Source organism: Triturus cristatus, chromosome 1_1 (assembly GCF_964204655.1).
Source record: "Triturus cristatus chromosome 1_1, aTriCri1.1, whole genome shotgun sequence".
Classification (NCBI taxonomy): Eukaryota; Metazoa; Chordata; class Amphibia; order Caudata; family Salamandridae; genus Triturus; species Triturus cristatus.
This window is the reverse complement of record NC_140579.1, coordinates 327770968-327785842: the sequence shown is the minus strand read 5'-3', so window position 1 is coordinate 327785842 and position 14875 is coordinate 327770968. Positions and strand designations below refer to the sequence as shown.

The 14875-nt window shown below is 40.3% G+C and overlaps 1 long non-coding RNA gene and 1 pseudogene across 1 annotated transcript in view; one reads left to right on the top strand and one right to left on the bottom strand.

Moving 5' to 3' along the window:
- The window catches only part of LOC146870184 (uncharacterized), a 63127-nt gene that overhangs the window by 24370 nt on the left and 23882 nt on the right, over nt 1–14875 (top strand). The gene's annotated exons all lie outside the window — the stretch shown is intronic.
- LOC146870185 (zinc finger MYM-type protein 1-like) lies at nt 11080–13470 on the bottom strand (annotated as a pseudogene).

The following is a 14875-nucleotide window of genomic DNA, read 5'->3' as shown; positions in this document are numbered from 1 at the left end:
GTTTCAGGGAACAAACTTATTTCTGATGGGCAGCTGTGCAGTTATGACCAAACCACCTCTCTTCTTTGTGAGCACAATCCTTAATAGGTAGGGAGAGGGCGCTAGCTACCTGCTTACAGATCCTATCAAATGCTGTGATAATCCAGGACAAGGGGAATTAGAGTTGTGTTAACAAATATGTAGTCTATTGTTGAGAACATACCCATGCCCTTAAAGAAGGGAATACCCGCCCCATTTTCTGTCAGGTTTGGGTGGGCCAGTCCAAATTCAGCTAGAAAATCCTCTAAATATCCCCCTTGGGTGGTGTGTTCAAAATGATTCTCTAAATTACGACCTGGGCCAAGTTCGTCAAAGACCTGGCAGTTTTTTTTACACAAATAAATATTAAAATCTCCAAGTAAAATAATCGAGAACTGAGTGACTTGCTTCTCCCTATACAAGTCTAAAAAGTGATTTAAACTGCATAAATGTTCATTTATATATGACTTTTCAAAAGAAATTAAGGACAAGTATCTTGGGTGCATAAACAGGATTAATCGCGACCGCTAAACAGTTTGTGGTCCCTCTATCCAATTTACTATGACTGCCCCTCACATTTAGGGAAATCAGTGTTAATAAACCACCCCTCGGACGACCCGCTACCAAAGGTCGCGCGACCTCCGTATAAGTTGTGTAGCCATCAATGTCACAAAACCAGGTAGGTTGAAGGGTCTGAGGGAGATTTAAAGACCAGCGCGGACAAGTCCCCCTGCCATAACTACAAGATCCAAGAATCCGCTGGTCTCTTAAAGAGATAAGTGTGAAATGACTGGTACTACTCAACAGGACGCAAAACTATAAAGGGAGTCCTCTTAAAGAGGACAGAATCCCATCACCCACGAAGTGGCATGCTTCATAATTTGGAATCTCCTCTTAACTGCAACCTGGTGCATCTAAGGAGCTACAACTTCTTGCTAGTGTCAAAGGAGGAGATGCGGATGTTTTTGGTGTACACAGAGGACTAGATCTCCTAAAGATCGATGAAGCTAGACATGGTGTGGTGAAAAATGTGTAGTGCATTGTCAATGAGAGTTGTAATAAAATTGGCTACCAGGAGAAAAAAGGTACGTATATTGGATATCTCGAGGTGTCAAGGTTAAAAAGCAGTAAAGGTCTAAACAAATTAGCGAATGCGCTAGTGAAGAAGAAATGAGGTCTACATGCTTCAGCCAATTAGGATCAAAAATGTGATCATGGCTTTCTTCAGGACCATAGTTATTACTACTGCAACAGTGCTTGAGTAAGTGAAAATTACCACAATTTAGATTTAATGGAACGAAACAACCAAACATATACCTGTGTAATATTTGTAGTAAAAACTACAGTGATACTTGGAAAATACCTGTTGAGAAAAAGAAAGAGAAAAGCACTCATTCACAAGCTGCAAAATGTATTACCAGTCAATTTGACACACAAACTTGTTAATAATAAACATGCTGTCAAAAAAAAGGGGGGGGGGAATCTGAGATCACCCTTCTTACACATGTTGAGGTACTGCTGATTTTCATTCTCATGGTAATATAACAAAGAACTTGGCAAAAGAAGCTGAAATATGAAAAAGACATCTTTATTAAACTCAATTGAGTGAGACTACGTCACACAGAAGCCTTAGCAACTGAACGAGGCAGTCTCCAGAACAAAAAACAATCTTCTCTTTTATACAGAATATTACGCTTTGGGCAACACCGCCCCTGTTTTACAAGTGGTCATTCACATATTTTCGCTTCAAAGAAGGAACAGAGTTATGATGACAATCCCACATTTCAGCTTGTTCAGCCCACTATCATTTAACCCAGCAAGGCTCAGAACCCTCATCAGATATCAGCAGACCCCGATAAAACGGGCACCTCCTGCTCGTAAAACAAGCCATAAAGTAGGAAACAGAGTCAGGTGTGAAATAGCTTAGTCAGAGATCGTGTGGGAACAAGGACTTTATGATGTGTGAGCCCTGATGCTAATCACATTAGGCCGCGGGTAATAGGAACTGGCCGGACAGGATTGACCTCGGGCAGCGGAGTCAGTTTGCACAGGTCACAGAGAAGTCACAGAAGGTGTACGTGTCCTTTAGGCCTAGGCATGGCCTCAGAGTGCAGCCTATGTGAGGGCAATCACAAAAATGGCTACTGCTGTAAAATGGAACCCACAGATACAATACATAGTATCATCATATACGCGGTGAATTTATCGGTGAAACATGACGAAAACACTCGTACATACCGCATTTGTCATTTGTGGTTTGTTGATACCAAAATCGGCATGGTGGGGGCATGCCTCCAATGTGATTCCAAATTTTACAGTACCACAGACCCTCCTTTTGCCCTTACATAGGCAATAACTATACTCATACTAATCTGAGTCCAGGTCTATATTCATAAAGTCATGAAGATGTTGCTGTAGCATCATCCTATTACTTAGCAACTCTCTCGGGACACGTCTCCTTACACATGTAGTAGCACAAAGGCCACATATGGTAGGACAAAATAAGTAATACCTCTATCTGTAGTAGGTGGCATAAGATCACACACCCAACAATTAGTGATGTTCACTACTAACTAGTGTTGATGCAGAAGCTGTACAAAAGAATTGCTTACGAATTCTGATCTTTTAACCTGCTCATGTTCAGCTAAAGGGTGAAAAGAGTGCAAAGAAACAGTAGTAGGAAAAGACATAGGTTGGGAAGCGGGTGCTGAAGTCAATTGGGTAGAGAAAAACAATCCCACCCATAAATGACAACGTCATGTTTAAAAAGACACTAGAAAACACGTTATTAAGAACATATAGACAACGGGAGAAAGTAGTGACCACTATTACAAATGAAATAATAATTGTTCACAACCCTAAGCAAAAAGCAAATCCCAAAATTTTCTAGTAACATTTTTAGGGCTCCTATGCATTTCAGTAATTCTTGTATGTTTAGGTGAAACAGTGGTGACCCTCATCAATGCTCTAAGGTGAAAATACTCTTTCCACAGAAAATGGACTTTATTCTGCTTTTACTAAACAGAATAGTACTTTAAAACAATGCCAGCAAAACAATCAGTCTCCTAACACCTAGTCTATACAATCACACGGAAACCTCTTGTGAAACCAACTATGCCCAGAGTCCGTTCAAAAAGCCTCTCTGGCAGGCTTCTATTGTCCATCAAATCTTCTTTTGTTGTTTTCTTTCGCATGGGCCTCTTCATTCAAGCCTTTCATGAGAGAAGTACTATTTAGTTGGAGTGCCCTCCTGGCAAACACCCACAGCTCACTCGAAAGTCTCAATGTCTCAAGGCAGTGCACCAGTATCTCTCCTTTGCGGCAGGCACTACAGGTAGTGTGCTCTCCATTGATCAAGGGCACAGGTCATCTCGTGCAGACCCGGGACCATTCTCAGGCTCCAACACTCATCATTCAGTGTCAGAGGACGCTCAGGCTGCTCTTTCATGGGCACCAGAATGTAGTGCCTTTTGTCAATCTTGGATCCGCCGGTGCACTGCACTTCCATTGGAGCAAAGAAGAAAAAAAGGGGGGTGTGTGGCCAAAAACTCAGGCCAAGGGGCTCAAGGGACTGCACACTGTCAGAGGTTACCAGCACATGACCGGCACTCTTTTGCACTGAACTTCTAGTTCTGTGGCAAAACCAGCTCCTCCTTCTTTACTGATGTTGAACGCCTTCTGATGAAGCAAGTGCGATGCTTTAAACAGTTCATTGTATAACAAGGGGACTGCAAACAGGTGGCCTGCGGTCTTTCAAAGGAGTGGCCACACGCCACGGGACAATTTTGGTCTAGAATACACTGTCATTCTCAAAAAGCAATACAAATATAAAGGCAGTAGGCAAAACAGTGTCTCTAATCTTTTCAATTGGGTTTCCGTGTGAGAGCCTCCATCATCTAAGGGTAGATAACTACACGAGAATTCTATCTAAATGGATGTCTTCACATATGGTGGCATTGTCTAATGGGGCAAACACATTTTTTTTTCCTCAATGATTTCATCTAGGTGTTCCTAAATTCCTTATCTAGAACATCTCAATAGAGATATCACATGGTACAGATTATCATGGGCATGTAGAAACCTCCCTTTAAAACTGTGCATAATGCACTATGCAATACACAGGCTAATGATCAAATGTGGAAACAAAAGACAAGAACTAGAGGGTCCTGATATTTGCATGATTAGAACACATCTGATCCCACCAAAAATTAAAGCAGCATGGAGCAAAAGGGTAAAAACCACATTAAAAATAGACATTGAAAATTCGTCATGTTCAAAAGGGTAAACGTAAAATATCTCCTATTGATATGGAAAACTTGTCTTACTATAATATTGAGTCAGTTAACCAGTCTATCGCTACCCTGACAGTCAGGCTGGAAAACATTGAAGCAGGCCTAAGGAAAATTCTTGAAAACCAGTCTGGCCATACAAAAGGGAATTATACATAACATGGGGGGTCCCTGGTACATCACTGCAGTCTGGAAGTGTGTACCTGAACAATACACCTACAATAATAAATGGGCTGACTGGTGAAAGGAATACGGAAAAGTGGAAAAGGGAATTGGAACTAGGACACAACTAAAATCCCCAATAGCTAAGCATGATGCGACATCGGTCAGGGGAGAAGCAACAAAAGAAAAAAAAAATCTATAGGAAGAACAAGAAGTTACTTGGGTGATAGTCAGGCATGTGACACAACACCAAGAGTACGGGTGATACACAAAAGGCCAAAGTTACACAAATTTTAACTCTACCGCTGGCGACTACACCATATACGATACTCCTAGGTAATATTCCAGTTCCTTCTTCAGGAAAAAATGAAAACCTGGTTTTTCTTTTAAGGAACAAAAGCCATATGCTACTTAGGAAACAGAACATCATTAACTAATGTAATATAGAAATTAGGCCACCTTGAGTCACAGATCTATAATTTCATCCTTAGGTCCAATCAAGGATACATAAATGTAAGGCTGCCTGTTCCTTTAAGGGAAAGGGGCAGTAACATGACTAACTACAGGTGACACACTTTGATCCTGTATATCTCTTTTATTTTCCTTCAAAACCATTATAGCCAAATAGACATGCACTGGTGAAGTGTTGTCTCTCATGTTCACAGCATGAAATATCATTAGCTGTGGAATTTAGTAACCAGAACAAGTTCAACCAACTGTTGCGTAGCGATGGGCATCGTCATGACCATCCCCTCACAACACAAGTAACCACAAGAACAAAAACATGCATAAAAATAAACAAAATAATAAAAACGCACAAAACGTCAAGCCATCAGATATACTTGCTGTATATCAAGCACAAAAAAGCATAGACAAAACAATAGCATATGTGAATAAGCGGTGACACACAACACCATGTCATGTACTTTTATGCACTGTAAACCTGCAGCCCAAAACCCAACATTTGGGCCTGTTTAATTTGTCAGGTTTAAAATCCTTACCCTCCTTTTGACAGTGGATCACCAGGCAATGGAAATCTGCTGTCAAATATAACTTTACTGTCTCTCTTCTAACATACAGGACCAGCAAGAACAATTCATGATAGGACCAAATGCACAAAAATAAATTTCCATTACTTAACTGTTACCCTCTTGGCAGTCCTTGCAACCTCAAGCCACTGTAGTTTTACCTTTCTAAAAGTAAAAATTGTTACACTGACACTTCATATTAATTTGGTACCTACAATTTCCACTGTGAAAAATAAGTCTTAATTGGCAATTCGTTCACACTTAGGCATGTAGCCTTCAAAATTTTAGAAGGGCTGCATCTTATTTTCTGTCTAAGACTTAATGCAACACTTCGTTTCCTGTCAAATAAAAGCAACTAGCAGGCAGCATTTTATTTTTTTAGAGCGAGACACAAATGTATCAGCTCTGCAAAGCATTTAACATGATGTTTGGACTTTCAAAGAAACCCCTTTTCTATATTTTCCCTTTGGAATTAAGTTCTTTAGTTTTATTGATGTTGTTATGGAGAAACCGGAAACCCCACCTTTAGAGGCCCGTGTAGTAAGGTCATTCTGCATTCCACAGAGACAAGGCCCTAATTTAAAAGGTCATAAATGTCAACGTGGCAGCCTACTCCATAGTTTACGGGAAAACTAAAAATAGCATCTCAGCAGCGTGACTTGAGCCAGCCTCTGCAGCTCTCCTAGCCCCCAGCTTCTGCCACTCTGAATTTGTCAAAGCCAGAAGGCCTTCCTAATTCCTCCTAACTTGCAATAATTCACTCTATTTTGAAAAATAATTTCTCCTTTTTAGGCGTTAAAAATATTATCAACATTCCCAGATTATTAAACTACATTTACTGTGAATAATTCACAAAACTTAATAACACACATACCAGTTTTTAGAATAAATGCTTGTTGCAACCCTATGCAATGGTACACATTACATCAACCTTAAATGAATGAACGTCTCAGTAGGCCCAGCTGAAGTTAGAACCTTCAACCCTGATATTAAAACAAGCCTTTGTACTGGCACATTGACTCATTGAACCATAAGAAGGCACAACCTGCAAATATATATATATCAAACCTAAATGTATGCATTTACTGAAGCCTGAGACACTTTACAAAGTACTCTGAATGAAAGAAAATGCAGTTTAAACAGTGCTTTTACCCAAATTCGACTTTGATATTTTAGGCATTAAAAAATGAATATCCTACAATTTTCTTGCATAATATGCATTACCAGAATATCTATTACATAACCCATGAGTCAGGCATTGGAAATAATAACTTATACTTTATAAAAATGAGCTTGTTTGCGCCTGCGCCAAGGGAAAATTGTACACGCGAATGCTTGTCATTTTAGTGATGCAACACAACTTAAATCAAATTTTAATGCTAGGAGGTCATAGTATGAGTATTAAGCTTTATGAATATCAAAAAACGATTTTGAAAAGCACTTATTTTTTGAAAATAATTTTTCCATGATTAATAATTTTCTTTTAAAAAAATCCCAATTATTCGTTTTTATGATAATTCCATGTATAAAAAGCAAGCTGCATCTCTTGCCTAATATTTTGGACACATTAACTCACAAGCCTAAGCGCATAAGCCCAACTTGAAACGCGTCACATTTTTGCGCCACTTTCATTGAAAAGGACGGTTATGCAAAATTCCACCCGTGTTTAACTGGGAAAGTGCTGGCTGAATGAACATTCCTATCAAATATACTGCAGCTGAAAAGTCTGCCTGTGAACATCTAATACAATGCATCTAAGGAAAATGCTGTAAATTTATTTACTTTTGCAAAAATAGATAATTTCGTTTTTGGGGCCTTATTTATATCTATTGAATGTGTTTCTAATTTTATCCTTTAAGCATTTAACGGCAGTTTTGTATATGTGCACAACTGCTCATTCTATAAATTAAAGAGCAACATTTAGCTATTTTAGCACATCACATTGTTCATTTCTGGATTTTTCCTAAGTTTCTACTTAACATTAATTAACCAACATTTTTGCTTAACAGACTGAAAACATCAGAAGACCCACAAACACATATTGAGCTCATTTCAGACATAAACAGAAAGGGGTCAAACACACAATACAGCGCGCTTTAGCCATTTTTCATAAATAGCGCCGTCGCAATTTACTTACAGAAGTTGCACTAATGGGAAAACCACACAGACATTTAAACACACGTTTGACTTACAAATCAATACTCAGGACAGAAATAAAGAACAGCTCACAGACTGTACTTGAACCAAACCATTTGCAAATACTAGTTGTAAGTCATATTTACAAGACACGCTTCTCAATAGTGTTCCAAAAGGCTGCATAAACAGCCCAACAGACAGATGTATGTCCAAGAAGTAGTGAATGCGCTCAATTCACTAGCTTTGCCTAGCAGAACACCAAACAAAATCGTTCTGCATATCTTTATTCATAAAACTGCGCAGAACAAAGTATCCTTGTTTTGTATTATGTCATATTTTAATTCCCTGGGGATACAAAATCACCAAGGAAGAAATATGTTTTTAAATCTAACCTATTCAGATATTTCCCACACTATGGTACCTTCCAAAAAACAACACATTTTTGCATGTGAGCTTACAAACAGGCATGCCAAAAATACTGCGGAAAACGCAAGTATTATAATCAAAATGGTGCTTAAGGTACTTTTCGTACGTGCACCGTTCAACTAAACCAAATGGAGAAATATCTCCTCATTAACTGCCTACACAAATTGCAATTCGCATATCCAAACCTATACAAACCAAAAGTTGGCCAACACAAATTTCAAAGTTCCAAAGCTACATTTCCAAATTTGCTAAGATCAGGCATCTTATAGCTCACTAATCTAGCTTCAAACTTCAAGGGGTTATCTCTACCAATACACTCGCAAATATACGAGACCCATGGCTATGGTAATTGCAATGACCAAATCAAAAACCAAGAAACCAACCCCTCGGCTTTGGTAATTGCGATAACCAAATCAAAGACCCAAAGAACAAAAGGACTGGGAGAGACCCACTTATACTTAACTCTTACTTTTACTAATCCAAATTCTAACTGTCAAGTTCTACATGACCTAACGGTCTTTTATAATACGCATGCCAAAAAGGGTTCTCAGTCAGGAGTGACAGCAAGCGGAGGATCAAAATCAGGAAGATCAGAAATATACTGGGCTGCAGAATCAAAGAATCTCCAGAATCCCTGCGCACAGAGTACCTTCTTGGTAGAATCCTGTTCTGTCCTCCTCAGTAGATTTCAGTCTTCTGACAAGATCACTCCCGCAGAAAGTCAGAAAGTCACTTCGCTGATGAGCCACCGTTGTTGGGCGCCATTTGAGGTACTGCTGATTTTCATTCTCATGGTAATATAACAAAGAACTTGGCAAAAGAAGCTGAAATATGAAAAAGACATCTTTATTAAACTCAATTGAGTGAGACTACGTCACACAGAAGCCTTAGTAACTGAACGAGGCAGTCTCCAGAACAAAAACCAGTCTTCTCTTTTATACAGAATATTACGCTTTGGGCAACACCGCCCCTGTTTTACAAGTGGTTATTCACATATTTTCGCTTCAAAGAAGGAACAGAGTTATGATGACAATCCCACATTTCAGCTCGTTCAGCCCACTATCATTTAACCCAGCAAGGCTCAGAACCCTCATCAGATATCAGCAGACCCCAATAAAACGGGCACCTCCTGCTCGTAAAACAAGCCATAAAGTAGGAAACAGAGTCAGGTGTGAAATAGCTTAGTCAGAGATCGTGTGGGAACAAGGACTTTATGATGTGTGAGCCCTGATGCTAATCACATTAGGCCGCGGGTAATAGGAACCGGCCGGACAGGATTGACCTCGGGCAGCGGAGTCAGTTTGCACAGGTCACAGAGAAGTCACAGAAGGTGTACGTGTCCTTTAGGCCTAGGCATGGCCTCAGAGTGCAGCCTATGTGAGGGCAATCACAAAAATGGCTACTGCTGTAAAATGGAACCCACGGATACAATACATAGTATCATCATATACGCGGTGAATTTATCGGTGAAACATGACGAAAACACTTGTACATACCGCATTTGTCATTTGCGGTTTGTTGATACCAAAATCGGCATGGTGGGGGCATGCCTCCAATGTGGTTCCAAATTTTACAGTACCACAATGTAAAATCAGGGATACCACCCACCGCTCCTGGTAACAACTCAGGGCGTGAGGCAACTCTCTGTGAAAAGAAGAAAAAGTAAAAAGAACTGGTACTGCAAAGGCATGTAGTTCGTAGGTAGAGGTACTTCTAAATGGCACCACCACTAATGTTAAAAGGTTAGATAAAAGTCACTATGAACGGCTGTCATATATATATATAGCTGTAAAAAAGCACTAACTTTCCCAATAAGTTGAAACATCGCTGATGGAAAGGGGGCTAATGACATTTTGAATGCTATGGCCGTGCTACACACTGAGTAAGTAGGGTGTAGAAGGCAGTCAGAATACGCAATCATTACATGGACCTTAACAGCGATCTAAACAGTGTCAAGTACACTTTTAACTTGTAAATTTCAGTCGTGTGAGCAAGGAACATAAGAGATTTATAAAACAAGTCCTATACCCACACCGATAAAAGTGAAACAGTAGAAAAACAATGCTCATTGGCAAAGGCACCAAGTGTACCATGCAACGCCTATGTTGAAATAAAGGAAGCGGTAAAGTCTGTGTGCATAGAGCACAAACAAGCTACCCACTGTGACTAAGCAATTAGGGTGTTGAAGGCAGTTAGAATACGTAATGAATGCATGGACCAAAACTACGATCTAAACAGTGTCAAGTATACTTTTAACTTTTAGATAACAGTTGTGTAAGCAAGGAACGTGAGAGATTATGAAACGAGTCCTGTACCCACACTGGAAAAAGTGAAACAGTAAAAAACCAGCTAACTCAGCGGTAGGCGAGAGAACGGCATTTATACACAATCAACAGCCATCTTACCTGTAGGAAGCCGTCTGGGGCAGGCGCGCGTAAAGTGACGTAGAAGAGATTCATCTTGTTATGTCTACATCAGTATAGCAGCGCCGGGTGCTAGGACCATGGGATATGTAGTCCCGGTCCGAACGTAATGTATAGATGAAACTTAAGCGTCACAATGATGCTCGCTCGGCAAAATCATGCCAATTACAAACATCACTCAGTATACACGCGCTAAATTAGCGGTAAGGTGTGTGCAAGGGCGTAGGAGACACTACATTTCTGGGGGGGACAGGGACAACCTTGTGGACTTTCGAGTGACCCTATACAAATCGCCCATTGTGTGAGACCGTACGCGCGTTAAATGTATACAATGGCATAGTTATGAAGTGAAATATTAAGAAAGGCAGGCAAGTAGTCACAGTCTGCAAGTATGCTTTATTTTTATTTACATTCACAATAAAGACCAAATGGGAAATAAATAAATATATGAATCTTGCATCTTCATGCACCAAGAAAACAAAGGTGGGACTAAAAAAGGAATAATAAACGAAATGCTCTTAGCGACATTCCTACATCTCAAAATGCAATTGGACAAATTAGAAATTGTTTTTCTTGCTGCAGGAATCTGTAATAAAATTATGAACTTAATTTTGAAAAGCCAAACAATTTCTTGCGCCGTTCAGTGCAGAGGACAAATTCTTTCGCTATTGTATGTAGGTCAACTGAGTCCATCATCTCTTTATGTATGTTGCATATGGCAACATGATTCAGTCTTTTTTGAGACATAGTTGATCTTAACCAAGTTTTCAATCGGCGGAGGCCACTGAAACTTCTCTCAGCCTCACAAGACGATACTGGTATAACTAAAAGAATCTGTAATAGCTTCTCAACCTGTGAAAAGAAAGCTCTCTCTCTTGGAAGCATTTTTCGGAGAATGTCTGCCAGTTCTGGGACTGAAGAGTACTTGAACATGCTTGATAACATAGTCAATTGAGCAGAGAGCAGCAAAGGGTCCGTTTCTTTGTACTGATCAAGAGAGTCAATGCCATTGCCTGTTAAAAGCACTTGTTCAAGTTGTTCATATGTTTGGATGCCTTCCTGGTCAAAACGCTGAGTGAGATGAAGAGAAACAGTATCTAAAAGTTCGAAATACTGAGGGCGATAGTAGTCCCTAACGGTTGCAGGATGAAAAGTTTCTGCTGCTCCATCATCTATCTGTTTAGGGATTCGGCGTAGTCGTGGTACTTCAATGGCATTAAGATGGTACTTAGCAATCATGTGGTTATTGGCATCAAGCAGACTGTCAAACGACTCTTCACTACGGAGCTTTAGTATTGCACTTTTTGCTACATTAACAGCAGCTAGTAGCCCTGATATAGTTTGCTGGTATCCTTGTAAGGCAATATTCAAACATTCCAGAAGCTGCAGTACTTGGAGAGCAATCTGAAGACCTAGGACAGTTGTTCCTCTCTGAAACTGTGCCAGCATACCACGAGCACGAGCAGACACATCACCACTGGACTTGGATGTTGATAAGTGTTCTAGGGTTTCCAGAATAGGTTCATAACTAGCCATTACTTTTTTTACAGCTTTTACACGGACCGTCCAACGTGTTGGACACAGAGGCTTTATTTTTAACACATTTGCAGGGCCTTCTACACTGTGTTGGATGAGGTCTGAGAATATTGTACGGCATGTCATAGATTGCCCAAACAGATTACCAAGTTCGTGGACATAAAGTAGTGCATCTTCCATTATGGAACATTTATGTGCTGCAGCCTGCATCACCAGATTTGTACAATGTGCTCCACAATGGACATAAAGAGCAAGTGGCTGTTCTTGGCGTATTAATGCTTGCGCACCATGGTATTTCCCTGCCATATTTGCTGCACCATCATATGTCTGTGCTCTCAACTTTGACAGAGAAAGACCATGACGGCATAAAACATCTTTGACAATTGTATCAATTGCAGTACCAGTGGTATTATCAGCCTGATACAGTCCAATGAAATCGTCATGAGGATACAGATCTTGGTCAATGTAACGAATACAAAAGCTTTCTTGTTCCTGACCAGATATATCCTGTGTGCCATCAACAATTACTGCATATGGATTGTCACCAATATTTTTACGGATTTGATGCAAAATTGCACGGGACAATAATTGAAGAACTTCATATTGGATGTCTGGGCTGAGATATTCTGCTCGATTTGCTGTAATCCCCAGTTTTAAAGATGGTACATCTTCTGCTTGTGCACTAAGAAATTGACGGAAATTCCCACTGCTGTCATCATGACCTCAGAGTGCAAGGCCTTGTTTTGCCAGAAGAGCTATGGTATGAATGATTTTGTTAAGACAAAGCCAGGCTTCTTTATGTTGTTGTTGGACTTGCTGTGATAACTGTTGATTGATTGACTGGCCTTCTCTATACTGTACAAGTTGACTCACAGCATATGAATGAGCATAACTGTTCTGGTGCTTTTTGAACCTTTCAATTGCCTTCTTCCAGTTGGTGTAACCTGTGTTGCAAAATGCCTCCTGTGTGTTCTTGGAAAGCTCAGTTAATTTCAGTGACTTAGCCTTTGCACAGTGAAAGCATAGTACTCCTGCCACTCTACTGCTGTAATGAAGCCAGGGGAAATCCTGGAACCATCTTCCTTGAAAATGTAGAATGCGCTTTTTCTTCATATGGGACTGTGTTACAATGATTTGAACTGGCAATGTGCTCTCGTGCGGTTGGTTTGGTGCCACTGTGCTTTCAAATGTTTCCTCTGTATCCTGAAGACTAGTTGTTGATGCATAAGAACTGCTGCTTGATTCGTCTGAGGCAGTGACAACTCCACAAAATGTTCCTGGGAGCGGTGTGCAATCACTTGATATTTCTAAAGCTGTGGCCCCAACTCCATATTGAATTGCAGACTGCAGTTCTGACATATCATCACTATGAATCGTGTTAATTTCTGAGTTGTCTGAATATAGGTTCACTTCACTTGGCTGTTTCTTGGCAAAGAATTTCCGGATGTCCATTCTAAGAAAAAAGGAACAAATAAGTTTGTAGCAGTTACAATGTGGGGACATAAAGAATATTTAACTGCAGTTCAAAAGTTGCAAACAGTCTTTTGTGTGCACTCCCCCCATGTAATCAACACAGGGAGTGTTGGGGGCAAAACCTACCTCCAGTATAAGGATCCTCTTCCAATGTAGTGCGACAGTGAGGGGAAATTATGCATGTGCACAGGCTTCCCAGTTGTTTTATAACACCTTTAGGTTTCCACAGCAAGAAGAGCATTCTAGTCAGCATCTTACCTGACTAAAGTGTTACAGCAATACATAAGACACTGCAGTATATGTTTTATGGTGGCAAAGGAACCTACCTGCGACATTTTATTTTAGCTGAAGATGACAGGCAATGTGGGCAAGCAGGTTTTCAAAAGCGAAGTATTGTTGTACTTGTAGCAAAAAGAATCTGTTGGGGAAAATTATAATACATTGTAAGGCTTTTGGTCTGAGTAATACAAGTACTGTACTACAGAATTGTTCAGAACATAGCATAGAAAGAGAAAATGCACAAATAATGTGATGCTGAGAAAGGGAGTACATTACCACAATCTGACAAAAAGTATCCAAACAGATTGGCCAAGAAACCATTATTTTTCTACGCTAGACAATACTATAGTGCACTTACTTATTAGCAGTAGTAGTGGCAGCCGTAGCCCTCTGTTGCGATTTTCTTGATCCACTCACTGGCTGTGAGTTGCTGGTCGGACTGACTACTGGATTCCGATGGCTGATAGTGCTGCGTTTCCTTCTGCCCTGGGACTCTGGAGACTTACCAACAGGCAATGGTTCAGGTGAGCCGGAGCTCAGTCTGTGGACTTGGAGGAGGTTCTGGCTACTCAAATGCGGTACTAAGATGACCCCACTCAGTTGCTAAATGGTGACAAGTACAAAGAAATCAAACTGAGGGACTTGAGACAAAATCTTCACTAGCAGTATCCTGAGCCAAGATACCAGCAGGTGTAAAACTCCACATTAAGAGCAATAGAGAATTGTGAAACACAGAACTAGGAGAGAGTGTGAGTGTGTGTGAGATGCACGAAGGCTCAAACATGGTGCAGGTAACCTCTAGCCTCTATTCCACCAGTACTCTGCCATTGCCTGCCCTTGCTTTAAAAATATGTAAAGGAGTGAGTACCAAATTGCCAGTTCCCAGACTTAAAAATCAAATAAAAAATAGTGCAAATACTATGTTCATTGTTTGTACGATAGGTGTGACCCCCTGCAGGTGGAAATTTTACACATTGAAGAAACACCGCTTTAAAGAACACTACTTCACAAAGCATTAATAGCCCATAAACCAGCTAACTCTAACACCACTGGTTGCCTTTCAGCTGCACTATGTAAGGCTAGGTTTCAAAGTCCATGCCTATAG